At 37.5% G+C, this 22,108-nt stretch overlaps 1 protein-coding gene across 1 annotated transcript in view; it reads left to right on the forward strand.

The window, feature by feature from the left end:
- Positions 1-22,108, forward strand: part of casd1 (CAS1 domain containing 1) — a 77,448-nt gene that overhangs the window by 23,134 nt on the left and 32,206 nt on the right. The window lies entirely within an intron of this gene.

The raw sequence follows: 22,108 nt of genomic DNA on the forward strand, positions 1-22,108 counted from the left end.
CCGGAGTATAAGTCGCACCGGCCAAAAATGCATAATAAAGAAGGAAAAAAACATATATAAGTCGCACTGGAGTATAAGTCGCATTTTTTGAGGAAATTTATTTGATAAAACCCAACACCAAGAATAGACATTTGAAAGGCAATTTCAAATAAATAAAGAATAGTGAACAGGCTGAATAAGTGTACGTTGTATGACGCATAAATAACCAACTGAGAACGTGCCTGGTATGTTAACGTAACATATTATGGTAAGAGTCATTCAAATAACTATAACATATAGAACATGCTATACGTTTACCAAACAATCTGTCAGTCCTAATCGCTAAATCCGATGAAATCTTATATGTCTAGTCTCTTACGTGAATGAGCTAAATAATATTATTTGATATTTTACGGTAATGTGTTAATTTCACACATAAGTCGCTCCTGAGTATAAGTCGCACCCCCCGGCTAAACTATGAAAAAAACTGCAACCTATAGTCCGAAAAAAACAGTGGTTTCTTTCCGCAAAGGTTTCAAGCCAAACGACTGGCGCTGGTGTGAGTCTGTTTCCAGGAAGTAAGCAGTGTTGCCTAAAATGCATGAATAAATTAAAAATATAAACGGCATTACTTACCATCTAAAATTGTACCGCGGTTTATCATCATACCGTTTACCGTTACATCCCTATTGCTAACAGAGCAGGCCACCCGCCACCGGCACAAAGCCCCGACGAACAGCTACAAAAGTGGGGGTGCCCGAAGTGCAGACTAGCGTAACATCAACCGTGCACTGAGGGACTATTTTAATAGCAGAAGCTTGTATCCATCCACCTCTCAAAGAGTCTCCAAAATAACGGACGTAATAGCGTTTTATTTGGTCAAAGACATATGTCCTATATATCAGAGGTGTGGACTCGAGTCACATGACTTGGACTCGAGTTATGAATTTGATGACTTTAGACTCGACTTGACAAAATGTAAAGAGACTTGCAACTCGACTTAGACTTTAACATCAATGACTTGTGACTTCACTTGGACTTGAGCCTTTTGACTTGACATGACTTGCTACTTTCCCCAAAACCCAAAGATTAAAAAGTTATTCAGAAGATCTCCATAGCTTTCATTTTGTACGTGTCTGTCTATCTATCAGCGTGTGTGCTGCGTAGTGATGGGTCCGGCAACACCGATGCATCGGCGCATGCGTCGAGCTCATAGAGCGAAACCCTGTGTCGGTGCGCGTACCACTTTTAGAAAGTCACGTGACCGATCATGAGCTGTTTTGGTCACGTGACCGATACGCGAACTGTGTCGCACTGACGCCTCCTCTGTGCCCTGTGAGCGGGTCTTTTCTACAGCAGGAGAAATAATAACTAAGAGAAATCGTCTAAAATTTAATACGTTGGAAAAACTGTTTTTTTTAAAATAAAAATGTGTAAAAAAAATAAAAATAAATTCCCAGTCCACAAGCATCCGCATTCACAACACGTTCTCTTAGATTTCCATGCTATGATACATGTTCACATTATTTATTGACTGTATCTAAAAAAGATAAAAATATATTTTTATTTAAATGAAGATATGAAATAATCCTAAATGAAATACAATGACTTGGTTTATATTATTGTACATACTAGGGCAGGGGTCACCAACGCGGTGCCTGCGGTCACCAGGTAGCCCGTAAGGACCAGATGAGTCGCCCGCTGGCCTGTTCTAAAAATAGCTCAAAGAGCAGCACTTACCAGTGAGCTGCCTCTATTTTTTTAATTTTATTTATTTACTAGCAAGCTGGTCTCGCTTTGCTCGACATTTTTAAATTCTAAAAAAGACAAAACTCAAATAGAATTTGAAAATCCAAGAAAATATTTTAAAGACTTGGTCTTCACTTGGAATAAGCGGTAGAAAATGGATGGATGGATGGGTCTTCACTTGTTTGAATAAATTCATTTATTTTTTACTTTGCTTCTTATTACTTTTAGAAATACAATTTTAGAGAAAAAATACAACCTTAAAAATGATTTTAGGATTTTTAAACAAATATACCTTTTTACCTTTTAAATTTCTTCCTCTTCTTTCCTGACAATTTAAATCAATGTTCAAGTATTTTTTTTATTTTTTATTGTAAAGAATAATAAATATTTTAGCTTCTGTTTTTTCAACAAAGAATATTTTTGTGAAATATTTCTTCAAACTTACTATGATTAAAATTCAAAAAGAATATTCTGGCAAATCTAGAAAATCTGTAGAATCAAATTTAAATCTTATTTCAAAGTATTTTGAATTTCTTTTAAAATGTTTGTTCTGGAAAATCTAGAAGAAATACTGATTTGTCTTTGTTAGAAATATAGCTTGGTCCAATTTGTTAAATATTCTAACAAAGTGCAGATTGGATTTTAACCAATTTAAAAACATGTCATCAAAATTCTAAAATGTATCTTAATCAGGAAAAATTACTAATGATGTTCCATAAATTCTTTTTTTAATTTGTTCCAAAAGATTCAAATAAGCTAGTTTTTCTCTTCTTTTTGTCGGTTGAATTTTGAATTTTAAAGAGTCGAAATTGAAGATAAACTATGTTTCAAAATTTTATTTTAAATTTTTTCGTGTTTTCTCCTCTTTTAAACCGTTCAAGTAAGTGTTTTTTTCATCATTTATTCTCTACAAAAAACCTTCCGTAAAAGGAAAAAAAAATGTACGACGGAATGACAGACAGAAATAACCATTTTTTTATATATATAAATTTATTTATTTAGCTATTCTTGTTTAAATCACACTTACGTGTAACTTACAATTGACAATATATTTATTTATTTAAGTGTGTATCAAACTGGTAGCCCTTCGCATTAATCAGTACCCAAGAAGTAGTTTTTGGTTTCAAAAAGGTTGGTGACCCCTGTACTAGAGCATAAAATCAGTGTCAGTTGAGTCGGTCCATAGGTTGCCTGTAGGGATTTTTAATGTCCAGCAGATGTCAGTATTTAGTGACACAGTATCGACACAGTATCAATACAGTTTTGCAATGTGTCGAAACGCTTCATGACGCCTCATCAACCCATCACTAGTGCTGCGTGTCCGTGTGTGTGCTCTCAGTACAATAGCCAATTAAATTAGATCTCTGTTGTTTTCATCACACAGCATTCATCCAACCAAATTGCAGGAGAACCAATGAAGAAGATTTGTCAAACAACGCGGCAGTGAGAAACAATTATGCCAAAGTTGGTTTTGTTCGGGTATAAAAACTACGTCTTGGTCAACAAAAAATGAATTGCCGTATGCAAATCACGCAGTTCGAATATTACAGACGGAGACGCAACAACTTCCAACTATGTTCGACATTTGAAGTTGCACAACGAAGGGTAAGTTTTGAATGTAAGATACCGTTTATTGGCTAAGTAACGTGATTTTTATTTGCTGTGTAGTTAAATCAGTGAGGCTGCAAACTCACTGCTAACGTTATAACCATAGACATCTTATAAGGGTACGCAGCATAGAGCACTACTGCCGCAGACGAGACGCGGGGCCGCCATCTTGGAGTGGTGATCCACTCCACTCAGTGCAATTCATTTGGCAGGAACAATGAACTGTTAGCGCATTTAATTCATCTTACCTCACTGAATACTATTGATTTTCACGTGCTTTTTTTTCATACGTATAGCTATGATAACGGACACATGTTTTGGCGTGTTTTATTATTCACAGTTTGCTTAACAGTAATATAATATTCTTATACGCTATAAGTGACCAGACGTCCGAGATCAAAAGAGAGTTTATTCTGTCTTGACACTTGGTATTGATATTTTGTATTACATTCTTCCCTTAAATGATCATGTTTACAGTAATTGTTATATATGTATTATTTATGTATGTCGCTTTGGATAAAAGCGTCTGCCAAATACTTAACACCTGAAAGTCTTTATATCAGCTAAAACCACCAATCTGTTTCACTGGATTCAGAATAAAACCAAATGCTGTCTTACCCAACAATGTTAGTATTTGAATATTGTTACTTGAAGACTTATTCCTGGTTACAATTATACTGTTAAGAAAGTATTGTCTTATATTTTGCCTAAAATGAGAATGCATCATAATCAGTGGCGGCTGGTGAATTGTGTTTTAGGTGGGGCTGAAAGTTTGTAAACCAAACCCCTGTAGGGGCGTCATCCTCCCCCAGAAGATTTATTTGTGATTTTCACATACAAATATTGAAGATCTTTGCTCCTTCTCAACTCTGTGGTAATATTATTTTCATAAAATACAACCAATAGTACGTTAATGTTAAATCTTACTTGTGAAAAGTAATCCCCCGATTCCTATTTTCAACAGTCCGCTCATTTGAGTAGGAAAACGCTGAACACCAGCCCGGCATCTTTGTTTTCTACCTGTCAACTGTCAGATTAGGCTGCTCGCCGGCTCCTCATCACCACTTCAAGATGGCGGCCAAATTGCTCGCGTCACAGCAACCAATGCTGCGTCTACTTATAAGATGTCTATGGTTATAACGTGATTGCAAACACGGCAATATGTTGCGTTCACTGCAGTTCGATACCTTATTCATACTTTTTGTCAAGTGATTTTTTTTAAACAGGGTTGCATAAGGTACCTACACAAAACGTTACGTTAGTCAATGTATCACACACAGTAACATAACGTTAGACGGCGGTCAGCCGCACCGCGTATTTTAGCCATCTATAAAAAGACAAACATAGTCAAATAAAGGTAAGTTAAAATGTATACTATATTAATAATATGTGTACATATTACATAGGGCCCTGACATCTAAAAAGTACAACTCTGTTCATTGTTTTGTTCATGTATTATGTTTTTCATGTGTACGCACACATAAACACGCATACAGTATGAGATGAGATCAATGAGATAAGATAAGAACAGGATAGAAACTGCTGTGGAACTAGTTACAATACAATATGTCATGGAAATACAATATTAACACTTTTGTACAAATAAGTACAGTTGCACTTGTTTTTGCAAATGTGTTTATTCTGTAAAGGAATGAGTTAAATGTTTAAAATGACGGGTTAATAGTGCTATTATGAAGTGCAATGTCAGCACTATTTTTTTCCCCTGTAATTTCAAATGCAGTTGTTTTAATAAATAAATACGTTTTAAAAGCATACACAATCTGTGTAAATATATTAGTCTGTGGTTAAAAGGACTTGAAAGGAGTCGAAACTTGACTTGAGACTTTCTCTTACTTGCCTGTCTTGACTCGGGACTTGAGGGAAAAGACACCAAGTTTGCAAGTCACTTGGTCCCACCTCTGCTATATATACTGTGAGCAGTACAATGAATGTTAAAGTTAAAGTACCAATGATAGTCACACAAATTTGTCCTCTGCATTTGACCCTGGGAGGTGAAGGGAGCATGGGCAGCGGCGGTGCTGCGCCCGGGAATCATTTTTGGTGATTTAACCCCCAATTCCAACGCTTAATGCTGAGTGCCAAGCAGGGAGGTAATGGGTCCCATTTTTATAGTCTTTGGTATGACTCGGCCGGGGTTTGAACTCACAACCTACCGATCTCAGGGCGGTAGAGATGCGCGGTTTGCGGACACAACCGCGGAGTCCGCGGATTATCCGCGGATCGGGCGGATGAAATTAAAAAAACTAAGATTTTATCCGCTCGCGGGTCGGGTCGGGCGGATTAATTTTTTTTTTTTTTTTTTTTTTTTGCGGGTGGCAGTTAAACCAATTCGGTACATAGTTAAATGTTGTTACCCACATACGAAAAACGAGCAGGCACCTGCTGCATATGCCACAACAGAAGAAAAAAAAAGAAAAGAGATGGACACTTTTACGGAGCGGAGAAGGGACGCCTCGCCGGGGTCCGGGACCGAGGCCCCTTCCCCCGAGAGGGCCCCACCGGGAGCCGTAGCTGAGGCGATCCGCGAGAAGGGCCCGACGCACGTCCAGGGTCACTACCGCGCCCACCGCACCGACACCCCGCCTCGTCCGCTTTCGCCGCGGCCGGCGTCACGCGCAGCAGGTAAGCAGCTTACCTGCCCGCCACCCCCGTGGCCGGGGGCTCGTAACATGGGTCACTCCGCGCGCTCCGCCCGCGCAGCTTACCTGCTTGCCACCCCTGTTGCCGGGGGCGCGTAACAGGGGTCACTCCGCGCGTAGTGCGCTCATGAAAGGGGTGGGGCTCACCCTGGTTGATATAGACAGCAGGACGGTGGCCATGGAAGTTGGAACCCGCTAAGGAGTGTGTAACAACCCACCTGCCGAATCAACTAGCCCTGAAAATGGATGGCGCTGGAGCGTGGGCCCATATCTGGCCGTCGCCGGCAGCGAGACGCGCTTGGAGGTGCGCTCAGCGCGGCTCCCATATGATTGCGCACTGGTGTGCGTCTGGGTCGTGACAGCGTGGCACGCGAATGTCTGTGCATTGGATCAGTCTCCTTTCTTTAACAGGCAAAAGCTTTATAACCTCACCATACCTGCCAACTTTTAAATCAGAAAAACCTAGTAGCCAGGGTCCAAGGGCCACAGGCCCCGGTAGGTCCAGGACAAAGTCCTGGTGGAGGGTTCAGGGCTTCGCCCCCCGACGCAAAATGACTATTAGCATTCAGACAGGTTAAAATGTTGCTAAAACCATCACTTTTCTATCAGTCACAGTGACTTTTCAAAACAAAAATATTACATCAAAAATCATATGGGTTGATTGACATGTTTATTCTGTAAGCTAACTTCAATAGTTTGAAATTATTTTGACAGTTAATGCCAGTTATCCTGTCAACCTTTCACAAGACTTCAATTTGTTAATTGAAAGTATAAATAGTATAAACACTTTTTACAGTATGTCGTGCTGTGAAATACAGCCGACAGGATTGTGCATGCATGGTGCAGGAGAACAAAGGACTTCTTTCATTTAAGGTTTGTGATAAACCATCAAACTCATTCGTTAAAAGGACTCTATAGTAATATAAAGCGAATTTTTCTGGACATTATCATGCAAGAAAAGTTTATTTTTGGGATCGCGATCACCGCGTAATGATTTTTAAAGGTTGCATTACATTATTAACTGTCCCATGTGATCAGCCAGTGCGATTGGAAGTCCATGCTCAATTATTGCCTCCGTAAATAAAACTTCGGCATTTATCACATCCAAAGAATCTGTTTGGGCGACGAAAAACGTTGAAAGTTTTCCACTTGTATCGCTAGCAACGGCATTAGACTTGTGTTTTTTTGTCCCAACGTGGTCTTTTACATCGCTAATTCCTCCGTGTCCGATCGAAAAATCTTGTCTGCACAAGGTGCAATTCGCGTAGTTTTCACCCTTTTTTAAAAAATTTTTTATTAATATTAGATATATAACAACGGGCGGATGGTGGGCGGATGCAGTTCTGATCAAACGTTACATCGGGTGGATGGCGGATGGTTGACGACTTTCTGACGCGGTTGCGGATGAAATAATTGCCTATCCGCGCATCTCTACAGGGCGGACACTCTAACCACTAGGCCACTGAGTAGTTCCTTTGTATGTGACTTTCGTGCACAATCTTATTTTTTCACTTGTTTGCACTTTATGATCGTACTCTGCAATGGCATATTTATTTTAATTAGCCCTTTGTCTTTTGTTCATTTATTTTATGTTAATGAAATGTTTTTTATAGTTTCATTTTGAAGTGAAAACCAAATTTATATACTGTTTGTTTAAAATAGAAAGTGTAATAAAATATGTTTTAATAGCAGTAAACAATTGTGATTAATAATCGTGATTTCAATATTGATGAAAATAACAGTGATTATTATTTTGGCCATAATTGTTCAGCCCTAGGTGTGTCTGTCTATCGCAAGGCATTAAAAAAGTAGACCTAAAAATTAGCGATCATCAATCTTCACTGTGACGTCACTTGAGAGAAATTCACGGCACCTGAGGATCCTGTGAGATGAAAACTGCGGTCTAGTATATATATAATGTATATCTACAGTCATGGCCAAAAATATTGGGACCCCTGCATTTCTGTCAGATAATGCACCACTTCTCCCAGAATATTGTTGAAATTACAAATGCTTTGGTAGTCACATGTTTATTTCTTTTGTTTGCATTGTAACAACAACAACAACAAAACAAAAAAAGCCAAGTCTTATTTTACAAAGAACTCCAAAAATGGACTGGACAAAATTATTGGCACCCTCAACTTAATATTTGGTAGCACACCCTTTGGAAAAAATAACTGAAATCAATCGCTTCCTGTAACCATCAATGAGTTTCTTACACCTTGCTACTGGAATTTTGGACAAACTCTTCTTTTGCAAACTGCTTCAGGTCTCTCAGATTTGAAGGGTGCCTTCTCCCAACTGCTGTTTTCAGATCTCTCCACAGATGTTCTATAGAATTTAGATCTGGACTCATTGATGGCCATTTCAGAATTCTCCAGCGTTTTGTCTTAAGCTTTTTGAAGTATGCTTTGGGTTGTTGTCTTGCTGGAAGACCCATGACCTCTGACGGAGACCCAGCTTTCTGACACTAGGCCCTACATTATGCCCCAACATTCTTTGGTAGTCCTCAGATTTCATGATGCCATGCACAAAGTCAAGGCATCCGGTACCAGAAGCAGCAAAGCAACCCCAAAACATCAGTGAACCTCTACAATGTTTGACTGTAGGGATGGTGTTCTTTTCTTTGAAGACCTCATTTTGTTTTCTGTAAACAGTGTGATGATGTGCTTTACCAAAAAGCTCCACTTTAGGCTCATCTGTCCACAGGACTTTCTCCCAGAAGGATTTTGGCTTCCTCAAGTAAGTTTTTGCAAACTCCAGTTTTGCTTTTTTATGTCTCTGTGTCAGCAGCGGGGTCCTCCTAGGTCTCCTACCATAGCATCCCTTTTCATTGAGATGGCAACAGTGCGAACTGACACTGATGTCACTTCCTGTCAATGAGAAAGGACGCAAAGAAAAAGGCTCCGCTTCTGCTACCGGAGTTTTTGTTAAGTCTGAAGATTTTGACCACTGATTTGCAATCCCAGCCACAGGAGAGTCACCTGGCATCTTTGACCTGATTTTGGTCAGTTGAGAGGCACTGATACGCTGAAATAAGGCGAGTTGGAAGAGCCGTTAGCCTCAAGCCAACGGCGCCTTACCTCAATTCAAAGCGGTTGCCTAGCAACCAAAAGCTACGGCGAGTTTATAGCTGTTTTAAAGTGCTTCCGACGATGCAGAGTGATACAAGTTGACAGGCTGACACCTCAAATTGATCTCTGAACGGAGCAAGGTACGAAATTGTTGAAACAAACAAGTTACCGTATTTTCCGCACCATAAGGCGCCCTGGGTTAAAAGCCGCGCCTTCAATGAACGGCATATTTCAAAACTTTGTCCACCTATAAGCCGCCCGGTGTTGTAAGCCGCATCTAACTGCGCTAAAGGAATGTAAAAAAAACAGTCAGATAGGTCAGTCAAACTTTAATAATATATTAAAAACCAGCGTTCTAACAACTCTGTTCACTCCCAAAATGTACGCAAATGTGCAATCACAAACATACGTATATCAACATGGACAGAGCTGCGTGAAAAAAGCCACCCGGCCTCTTCGCGTAAACTTAAACTTACCTTAACCACTCGCTCATCTTTTCTTCATCCATCCCTTCGAGTTAGCTTTTTATGATGACGCCGGCTGGAAAGGTCTCTTTTGGCAAGGTCTTCCTTTTGAATATCACCATGGGTGGAAGTTTCATTAGCATGGCAAGCTAGAACCACAGTGAAGGATGACTTCTCATTCCCTGTGGTGCGAATATTCACCGTACGTGCTCCCGTTGTATCCACGGTGCGTTTCACAGGAATATCAGTTGCTGTGAAATAGTAATCCGTGTGTGGATGGAGAGATTGCGTCTTTTCATGAACCGGATATCTGACGCTTAGTAGGAGCCATTTTGTGGTCTTTACAGATGTAAACACACAAAGGAAATGAAACGTACGGTGATATCCGCGCGCTTTTTCTTCTTCTACGCGAGCGGGTGGTTGCTTACAGTAGAAGAAGAAGCGCTTCCTGTTCTATGGGGGCGGGTGCTTACCTTGGCGGTTGCTTGCGTAGAAGAAGAAGCGCTTCCTGTTCTACCGGGAAAAAAGATGGCGGCTGTTTACCGAAGTTGCGAGATCGAAACTTTATGAAAATGAATCTTAATATTTATCCATATATAAAGCGCACCGGGTTAAAAGGCGCACTGTCAGCTTTTGAGAAAATTTGTGGTTTTTAGGTGCGGCTAATAGTGCGGAAAATACGGTAAAAGTGCCGCAAGTCGCTAAAGAAGCAACTGCCGTTTAAGACACAAGAGGCACTGATGCGATGCCAAAAGCTAAAGGAAAAACTGAAATCCCGAAAGAAACGTTCGGTGTCAGCTGACACAGGACACAAGGGGGAACAAGATTTCAGGTTGGACACAGGACATGATGGGAATCAAGAAGGGATACTACAAAAACTATTACATGAATTTAAAGAAGAAATGAAAGAAGAAAAAGCAACAACAGAACACAAACAATATATGAAATGTCTGCAGCAAAATATAGAAAGTCTGCAAACTCAGAATAACAACATAAAAAAGGAAGCCAATGATACGCGCCAACAAATGAAGACACTTCAAGAAGACGACAACATGCTGTGGAAACAAATGAAGACCCTTCAAGAAGACAACAACATGCTGTGGAAACAAACGAAGACCCTTCAAGAAGACCACCACTAATGCTGTGGAATATCATAGATGAAATGGATCAGGATAAACGAATGAATGATATCATCGTGACAGGGCACTGAATTAAACCAAGATCCTATGCGAAAGCTGTGAATAATGAAGGTGAACCAGATGAAATGGATATTGTCTCAGCAGAACAGCAAGTGGTCAGCTTTCTGCAATCAAAGGAAAGTGTATTCGACATTAATACCACTGAACAGAAGAAACAACGCCACACCAGTCGCCCTCGTGAAACTCGTAAACAGAAAATCGAAAATGGCATTGCTGAGACAGGGAAAGAAGCTGAAGGGAACAAACGTGTACCTGAATGAGCATCTCACAAAACGTAATGCTGGAATCGCCAAGAAAGCACACGGCTTGAGAAAGCAGGGAAAAATCCAGGGAACTTGGAGCGCCAACTGTAAAATCTACATCAAGCTGAATTTAGGTCCAGAAGCAAGAGTACTTGTTGTCCATGACATCAAGGGCCTGGACACATTTTAAAGTTTACACAGCTTCCACAACAACGATGATAATGGACTCTGACAGAAAACAAACACCTAAATTCAACATCAACACTACTATGTTTCAAGGGACGACTAAACAAGAAGACCTAGATTCAGGATTGCATCCACCTACACTTATAGAGATTATTGAAACAACATCAAAGATTGTTGAACAAGAAAATATGGAACTAAAGAACTTTCTGCAACAAAGATCACAAAAACCAGGATTTGGAAAATGATATAGATGCAGATACAATTTTTTTCTCCCACATCAGTAAGAATTGTTTTTATTATACGGATGAACAATATAATAGCAACATTAAATGTGATAACAAATTGTCAATTATTCATTTTAATAGCAGAAGCTTGTGTGCAAATTCAACAACATTAAGAACTTTTTGGAACACATCAATGAACCCTTCAAAGTGATCGCTATCACAGAAACATGGATTGATGATAAAAAAGGAATAGATTTTGATCTGGAAGGATATAAATTAAACTACATCAACAGAACCAACAAAAATGGATGAGGAGTAGCTGTGTACGTGATGAAGAACCTGAACTACAAAAAGTGGAAAAAAGCATGTAATTTGCTATAGATAATATCTTATCTATAACCATTGAAATATGTCAGGAAAAAAGCAAAAAACATATTCATCAGTTGTATATAAAGATCACCTAAGTCAAGTTAGAAACATTTGAAGAATGGATCAAGGCAAATGACATGGACAATGGTAAAAAAATATAATGTTCTTATGTGGTGACTTTAATATTGACTTATTGAACCCTAACAAGCAAAAGTCTATTGATGACTTCAATTGATACAATGTACAGCATCAGTTTATATCCTAAAATCACAAAGCCAAGCAAATCACAGGACACTGTGCCACGCTTATTGATAATATTTTTACCAAGGATTTTGATAATAACACTACAAGTGGTCTACTTACAACCGACGTTAGTGATCATCTGCCAGTTTTCACAATATATGATGGAAACTACAAGAAGAACATGGAAGACAAAAGGACATTTCGAAGACTTTGCACAGAGAAGAGGATGATTGCTTTCAAAATTGAGCTAGAAAAGCAAAATAGGGACAATGTGTACAATGAAAAAGAGGTTGATGAAGCATATGAACATTTCTTAAACAAGTTCACAATACTTTATGACAAACATTGTCCATGGAAACAACTCAGTTGAAAGCAGAGAAAGAATAATCAACCATGGATGACAAAAGGATTAAAAAAAAATTGTAATAAGAAGAATACACTATATAGAAAATTTATAGCACAAAGAACTACAGAGGCAGAAAATAAGTACAAAAAATATAAAAACAAGCTAACAAAAATACTACAATCATGTAGAAAATAATATTACAGTGAATTATTAGACAGGAACAAAAACAATATGAGAGCAACATGGGGCATCCTTAATAGCATTATCAAAAATGGCACTAAGAGGGATTACCCCCAATACTTAGACGGAAACAAATATAATGACAACATAAAGGAAGTAGTTGAAAGCTTCAATATTACTTTGTAAATATTGGACCAAAATTGGAAGAAAGGATTCCAGACCCAATTTTAATTGAGGACTATAATGATACCATAGAGCGAAATCCCAACTCCATGTTCCTCAGTAATGTGACACAGGAGGAAATAGTTACGTATAATCGTGAAAAATTGCAAATCTAAGACTTCAACTGACTGTAATGGAATTGATATGAAAACGATACAAAAGGTTATTGAAGAGATCTCAGGACCATTAATGTATATTAGTAACCTATCATTTCAAACAGGTAAATTTCCAAACAAAATTAAAATAGCTAAAGTTGCACCAATTTATAAGACTGGAGACAAACACCAATTTACAAATTATGGACCTGTTTCTTTACTTCCACAATTTTCTAAAATCATTGAAAAACTGTTCAATAACAGATTAAAGAGTTTCACAAACAAAAATAGAATTCTCGAAGAGAACCAATATGCATACAGAGCTAATGTTTCAACTTTGATGACTTTAATTGAAATTACAGAAGAAATTACCAATGGAATAGATAGTAAAAATGTGCTGCAGCAGTGTTTATGGATCTAACTAAAGCATTTGACACAATTAATCACAATATTTTAATAAGAAAACTAGAACGATATGGCATCGATGGCTAGTCTTAAACTTGATAATAAGTTATTTAACGAACAGGAAACAATACGTGAAGCTAGGCGAACACACATCTACAACGCTAAATATATCCTGTGGTGTACCTCAGGGATCAATACTAGGACCAAAATGATTCAATCTCTATATAAATGACATTTGTAAAGTTACAAAAGATTTAAAGTTAGTATTATTTGCGGACAATACAACTGCGTTTTGTCCAGGAGAGAACACACAGAAGATAATACAAATAATAACAGAAGAAATGAACAAATTAAAAAGATGGTTTGACAAAAACAGACTATCTTTGAATCTCAGTAAAACTAAAATAATGCTATTTGGTAACAGTAGAAGAGAAAGTCAAACACAAATACAAATAGACGGAATAGAAATTGAAAGAGTAAATGAAACCAAATTTCTAGGTATGATTGATGATAAATTTAACTGGAAATCTCATGTAAAAAATATACAACATAAAGTAGCAAGAAACACGTCAATAATGAATAAAGCAAAACATGTTCTAGACAAAAAATCACTTCATATTCTCTACTGCTCGCTAGTGTTACCATTGTGTAGAAATATGGGGAAATAACTTCAAAAGTACACTTCATTCATTAACGGTGTTACAAAAAAGATCAGTTAGAATAATACATAATGTTGGATATAGAGAACATACAAACCCTTTATTTATTGAATCAAAAATACTGAAATTCCACGACATAGTGAATTTGCAAACAGCTAAAATTATACACAAAGCAAACTATAATCTGCTACCCAAGAATATACAACAATTCTTCTCAAAAAAAGAGGAGACATATAAACTTATAGAAAAATGTAATTTAAAACATTTGTATGCAGGTACAACACTTAAGACCTTCAGTATATCTGTATGTGGAATTAAATTATGGAATGGATTAAGCAAAGCAATCAAACAATGTACTAATAGATCCACTTCAAGAAACTCTTCAAACTAAAAGTGTTTACAACATACAAAGAAGAAGAACCATGATAAACATTCTGAATTTATTTTATCCATCCATCCGTTCATTTTCAAAATAATCATACTCATTCAAGATTCAAGATTGTTTATTGTCATATGCACATTTAAACAGACAGTTTGCCGTACAATGAAAATCTTACTTTGCTAGTCCACCCTTCAACAAGTCACACGGTACTTAGCTAAAAAATAAAAATAAAAATGTATATAACATAACATTATTGCACATTCTGATTGACAATCAACAGTATAAATATGGAGGTGACCTTGGATCACAGCAGCAGTTGAAGTGTCTTTAGTGATCAAAGGTGAAAAGTGTCTACAGTGACGGTTCACAGTTCGGGGGTGGTCATGGTAGCTGTCTTTTGTTCAAAAAGACAAAAGTAAAACGGGGGGAAGGGGGCTAGCAGTCACAAGTTATCATTCACAAGCCTGATGGCCTGTGGGTAGAAACTGTTTGTCAGCTCCTGTATCGTCTGCCTGATGGTAGGAGGCTGAAGAGACTGTGCTGGGGGTGTGTACTGTCCTTTATGATGTTGTGTGCTCTCCTGGTGGCCCTGTAGTGAGGGGAAGGCTGCTCCTGATATGTACTGAGCAGTTTTAATCACTCGCTGGAGTGCCTTCCTGTCCTTAGCAGTGTAGTTTCCATACTAGACCGTGATTGAGCTGGTAAGGACACTCTCAACCGTACTTCTATAGAAGTTGCTGAGAATTTTGGGTGGCATGCCAAATTTTCTCAGCCTTCTTAGGAAGTACAGTCGCTGCTGGGCTTTCTTTATTGTTTGTTGGGTGTTGTGAGGTCCTCGCTGATGTGGGTCCCGAGGAATTTAAAGGTTTTCACCCTGTCTCACCATATGAAATGTAACTTACTTCACCGAATATTATTTATTTATTTAATTTTTATTGTGATTACTTATGGAGTATATTGTGAATAAATTGAGAACAGGAAGTGAACAAAAGTTTTAGCAACTGTTACGTAAAAGAAAAAGGGTAGTATTAAATAAGCTCTGCTTCTTCCTACTCCTTTTCAAACATGTTGAAAAGAGAAACTGGAAATTGTGATGTATCATGTTGTATGCTTGCATGTTCAAAATAAACTCAAGCTCAACTCAACTGTTGTACTCTGTGTCTGCAGGTTAGCTTGAATTTGTTTGGAAGTGGATAGAGGTTCTTTATCCACAATTCTAACAATCCTTCGTTGCAGTCTTTTATCAATTTTTCTCTTCCGTCCAGGGAGGTTAGCTACAGTGCCATGGGCTATAAACTTCTTGATGACATTGCGCACAGTAGACACAGGAACATTTAGAACTCTGGAGATGGACTTGTAGTCTTGAGATTGTCCATGCATTTCCAAAATCTTGGTTTTCAAATCTTCTATGAGTTATTTGCTCTTCTTTCTTTTCTCCATGCTCAGTGTGGTACACACAACACAAAGGTTGAGTCAACTTTTCTTCATTTTAACTGACTGCAAGTGTCATTTCTATATTGCTAGCACCTGTTAATTGCTACAGGTGAATTTTGTCCAGTCCATTTTTGGAGTTCTTTGTAAAAAAAACAAAAAAACATCAGATTTGGCTTTTTTGGGGGGGGAGGGTTGTGTTGTTCCAATGGAAACAAAATAAATAAACATGTGAATACCAAAGTATTTGTAATAATTTTCTGGGAGAAGTGGTGCATTATCCCACAGAAATGCAGGGATGCCAATATTTTTGGTCATGACTGTATATCAGTGACGTGCTGTGAACTATAAACCAGGTGAGACATAGATACTTTTGGAGTTTTCTTCTTTTTTTTTTTTTTTTTTACTTACATTTATATGTGCAGCTCTCATCATTGTTGATTTAGGTTGCACATTAGAATACCAGGAAAAAGAAGGGGGTAATTCGCTTTCATAAAAACGTTATCAAAATGATATGATAAATAGGTCCAAATAGTATTTGATAAAGTTATTAAATACTTTTTGGTCCCATTTGCTTTTAACAAAATAAATCAAGTATTGTGAGTGTATCTTACCTTTCCCGGGAGCGGCCACCGCTGCTGCCCACTGCTCCCCTCACCTCCCAGGGGGTGATCAAGGGTGATGGGTCAAATGCAGAGAATAATTTCATAATAATTCAGAATAATTGGCACTTTACAGTGCCAATTATTTACAGATAACTTTTCTGTATTTGTATCTGAAGCAGCAATAGCTATCCTCCATGACAACATACTTTGTATGATCACATTCATTTTGTCTTAAAGTCCAGTTTAGAGAAGTATTTAGTCTTGGATACAGTATATAATCCTCCATATTGGCAGACACATTAATTTACAGTTTAATTCCAAGCAATAAAACAATATTTTCCCTCTGACAAAAAACACCCACAAACGCTGGCTTACTCTAATAAAAATGCAATTTTTGTTACAAATAAATAAAAAAGGATGGCATCCGCTGGAGAGACATGTGTCTGCTAGCTTGAGCGCCCCCACTTCTCCCAGTGTGGCGAGTCAGAGTACTGCTGAGGCATTGAACTACAAGTTCACAATATATCGCCTCCTACTTTCAGGCAGAGGTACTTGCTGCCTCCTGGCCTGCCTTTTACCCGCCTTTTCCCTGTGGCAATAAGCACTTGGCCACTCGCGCGCACACGCTCAATACACTTTGTGTGTAGCCGTGGAGGCACTACCTGTGGCTGCTTCACTTGTCGTCTGCCTTGTTTTTTTGATCAGGAAACACAGAATGTCCGGGATTTTGACCATGGAAATTATCAAAATATACAGGAACCACACCAAAATCACAAAGAAAGCATAGACCAAAAGAGAAATATTAAAACTTATTTTATTTTATTATTACGTTGTTGAACATCTCATGGTTAAGCCTTTTTTCCCACTGGTGGCAAGGTGAGGCATTGCCTCACTTGCCTCCCCTGACAGCGCGTCACTGCTGTATATATTTGTATGTATACTTATATACTTGTAGTGTGTATATTGAACGTATTACATATTGTTATGAAGGTGTCTGTTACTACATGATATATACTTGCAGTGTGTATACAAAACATATTACATATTGTTATGAAGGTGTCTGTTACTACATTATTTATATACTGTACTTGCAGTGTGTATACAAAACATATTACATATTGTTATGAAGGTGTCTGTTACGACATTACATATATACTTTCAGTGTGTATACAAAACATATTACATATTTTATTTAGATGTCTGTTACTACATTATTTATATACTTGCAGTGTGTATATTGTACATATTACATATTGTTATGAAGGTGTCCATTACTACATTTCATATATATACTTGCAGTGTGTATATTGTTTTTTTTTTAAATTATTATTATTATTTTTACAACATATTACTGTAAATAGAAATACAGTACCGATGTTTAATTTTATTTTGGCAACTGAGATGCCAGTTTTTTACCTTAATAAAATATGGTACCATAAAATCATCAACTGTGGATTTTACCGTAAAAAAACAAAACAAAACTGACAGCTCAGTCTACAGAATTTTACTGTAAAAAAACTAACATTGTTTTTATTTCCAACTTACAGTAATATGCTGTAAAAAAAAAACTCCCAAAAAAACTCCCTTGTACAAATTGAAGGTGTCTGTTACTACATTGTATATATATACTTCAGTGACGTGCAGTCACTAGAGGCAGGTGAGGCGGGGCTGCCATCATGCAAAGAAAAAAAATGTAAAAATATTTTTTTTAATTAAATTGTTATATGTATCCAGTGATTATACTATAAAGTTATTTTCCATTTAACTTCAACCGTTTTAGATTATTTTTATTTAAAATCGCTGAATTTTCACATTTGCCGTTCAAATACTGAGAAGAGAGACGGTGCGGTGAACAGCAGCCAGTTGAGTTACGTCACTCAGTGCCGCAACATGGATTGCGCAATGACTCGGCTAACTGCTGGCCTGCTGTGCAGTGAGACTGTATTGCTATATGAATTATATTATACATTTCCATAGTTTAGTTAGCTGAGGTATATAATGTACAGTGTATTTTGTCAACAACTGTATGTGTGTAAAGTATTTTTTGTGCTGAACGATCATAAAACGGCTGCAAAAGACGCACTGGCTGAGGCTCGCCTCCTGCACCCCCGCTGTAGAATGCAAGGCAACCGCTGACGGGAGTGTTACATCAACTAAAGCCCACACTTAAACTTTCCACGTACAAGATTGAATCTATTTAAAAAAGTTATTTCATAAGAAGCCAAAAAGTGCAAAAACAATAATGTTCGTGTTGGAGGAGTTGTGAATGACTGCAAGGCCACAACATTAGGTACACCTGCAGACTGCAGGTGTACCTAATTCACAACTCCTCCAACACGAACATTATTGTTTTTGCACTTTTTGGCTTCTTATTAAATAACTTTTGTAACCTATTTTATGGGCTTTCCTCTTTGTGATGTTAAGTTCCTGTTATGCGCTGTTATACAGTATATGCCTTGAGCTCTTATTTTGAAGGCGCTAAGAGCGGAAGTGACGACACGTTGGAGTGGAGCGGAAGTTTTTGAAAGAAGGTAAATAAAGTGGTCCTCGTGTAAACTGGAGCCTCCGTGTTTATTTTGTAGTTTCATACAGTATAGGCGACATTTATAAACCCTCGGTTACACTTTTTTAAATAGATTCAATCTTGCACGTGGAAAGTTTAAGTGAGGGCTTTAGTTGATATAACACTCTCGTCAAGGATTGCATTAATCCAGCACAATAGCGGCTCATGGATTTATTTTATAAGTAAATGTAAGACCATAATAACGTTTTTTTTTATTAAATGTGCTTTTTTGTGTGCTACAGTTTGTATGTGTAAAGTTAAAGTACCAATGATTGTCACACACACACTAGGTGTAATGAAATTTGTCCTCTGCATTTGACCCATCCCCTTGATCACCCCCTGGGAGGTGAGGGGAGCAGTGGGCAGCAGCGGCGCCGCGCCCGGGAATAATTTTTGGTGATTTAATAACCCCCAATTCCAAGCCTTGATGCTGAGTGCCAAGCAGGGAAGAATGCTGGTATGAGCTTTTAAACATAACCCGTTAACTGCTGCCAATCAAATGGTGAATAAGATACTCTTTAGGGTTCATATGTTTGTAAATCTGACTGTGATGAAGTCAGTGCCTCACCAGCCATCAACCTCAGCGCACGTCACTGATATACTTGCAGTGTGTATACAAAACATATTACATATTGTACCTGTCAATTTCAATGTCTTTCACATTGAAACTGACAGGGTACCAATTGTTGGTACCTGAGAATCGATACTGTTACTCAATGGTACCAATTTTCTGTACTTCTGTGTACGATTCATGTGGTTAATTGTTTGTTTAAAAAAAAAAAAAATCTAAATTCTCATCTGCAAGTATGCATTTATTTCAGTTTGTCTTCGGTGTGTTGTTGTTGTCAAGAAGTAGTCTTTGCCTTTAATTATAATTATAATTATTAATTATTAATAATTATAATTAATTATTAATAATTAATAATTATAATTATTATAATTAATTCTATATATACTTGCAGTGTGTATATAAAACACATTACATATTGTTATGAATGTGTGTGATATATATATATATATATATATATATATATATATATTGATGTTGATTTTGATTTTGAGCGAGATTCACTGAAATCGAACTGAATGACAGGTGTACTGTAAACAGTCAGTGGCACTTTTATTAACCCAGTTAGTCAAGATGGGTATTAACAGTACAGAAAATAAACTGTTTAAGTAGCACAGAATTACATAACATACAGTAAGTAAAATAGAAAAATAATACAAAATGTATCAAACTCAGATAAAAAATACATTTGCAGACATGCTCTTTTTAATTCTTAGTTGACGATGTAATAGACAGTCACACACGTACGGTTGTGGTCAGCGCCAAGTAAGTGACCTTACTTAATTGTGTGGCTACAACCTTCCTCACTTCGTCATACACTTTTGGCACCAACTCGAGAACAGTTTTGATTTGGGCTTACATGGTAAACAACTCAAATTCATGTTTTATTCAGACGCATACATTTGTCCAAATGTGGCCAAGTCGACGCATTGTTGATTTCCTGGACATCGTCTACATCGCTAAAAGAAAAGTCTAAAGAAGACAATCCCTCTGCCATCTTCCACTAGTTTTTTTTATACATAAATCGCCCGCTTGAAAATTCCCTTTTCTCTTCTACGACTCTCTTGTCGTCATTTGGGATGTCTGTTGTGATTTCCCTTCCTGGTTCGATTACCTTATCTAATTTCAACCAATTGTGACTCATCATAGTAAACAACCATGGATGTTCTTATACGTGCAAGCATGTCTGGAAGGAGGAAGGGGAAGGGTTTAGTAGCCTGTGGAGTTTTGAGAGGGAGTGAGATGCGGGGGAGAACAAGGAACACAACATTGGTCATTTTAACGTGAAATAAATTACCGTATTTTCCGCACTATAAGGCGCACCTATGCAGCCATTAGATGGAGCTGCGCTAAAGGGAATGTCAACAAAACAGTCAGATAGGTCAGTCAAACTTTATTAATAGATTACAAACCAGCGTTCTGACAACTCTGTTCACTCCCAAAATGAATAAACAGCTGTTTTATTTTTTCCCCCGAGGTAAAGTCAGTGACGTGGTGTTTTGTTTATCTTTTAACAACAGCAAGGTATAACAGTAGTGCAACATTTATATCACATAGTGATGGGGAACTTTTCCCTGTTTCAATAAACACATAAAAAACAGTGATACTGTTACGGTAAATCAAACGTTAGTGCAATCACAATATAGTAACACTCGAAATAGTGCAGAGCAATAACAATGTATAAATAACTCAACGTTGCTCAAACGTTAATGTCACACAAAATAAACATGTAAAGCTCACTTTATGAAGTTATTCCTCATCCACGAATCCCTCGAATTCTTCTTCTTCAGTGTCCGAATTAACAGTTGGGCGGATACGGCATCCAACATGCCGTATCGTCGAAGTCGTCATTAATCGAGTCAGTGTCGCTGCTGCTCTATTCTTGTGTTCTACTGCGTGACTGATCGTCTTAAGTTTAAACTCTGCGTCGTAAGCGTGTCACTTAATAGGAGCCATTTTGGGGTCTTTACATAAACAAACAAATGGAAATCAAAACGGCATGCCTTGCGCAGTCATATATCCCAGCATGCATGCGCTTCTTCTTCTACGGGGGTGGCTGCTTACCGTAGAAGAAGAAGTTCTTCTTCTACGGGGGAAAATGAAGTTGGCGGCTGCTTACCGTAGTTGCGAGACCTAAACTTTATGAAAATGAAGTTTAGGTTTGTTGTGGCTCAATATTGTTCCATATATAAGGCTCACCGGATTATAAGGCGCACTGTCAGCTTTTGACAAAATTGGAGGTTTTTAGGTGCACCTTATAGTGCGGAAAATACGGTATATCGTTATTATTAGAGATATTATCGGCCGATAAATGCTTTAAAATGTAATATCGGAAATTATCGGTATCGTTTTTTTTATTATTGGTGTCTGTTTTTATTTTTTTATGTTTTTATTAAATCAACATAAAAAACACAAGATAAACTTACAATTATTATATTTTCTTATTCATATATTGTTAAAAAATATATCGATGTATCTTACAAACTCGATAGATTGCCCAGCACTACTACATTATATATATACTTGTAGTGTGTATATTGTACATATTACATATTGTTATAAAGGTGTCTGTACCTACATTTTATATATATATATAAACTTGCAGTGTGTAAAAAAAAAAAAAAAAAAAAAGACGTGTGTTCTTGTCTCTCATAA

Source organism: Nerophis lumbriciformis, linkage group LG21, assembly GCF_033978685.3.
Source record: "Nerophis lumbriciformis linkage group LG21, RoL_Nlum_v2.1, whole genome shotgun sequence".
In the NCBI taxonomy this organism is placed as follows: domain Eukaryota; kingdom Metazoa; phylum Chordata; class Actinopteri; order Syngnathiformes; family Syngnathidae; genus Nerophis; species Nerophis lumbriciformis.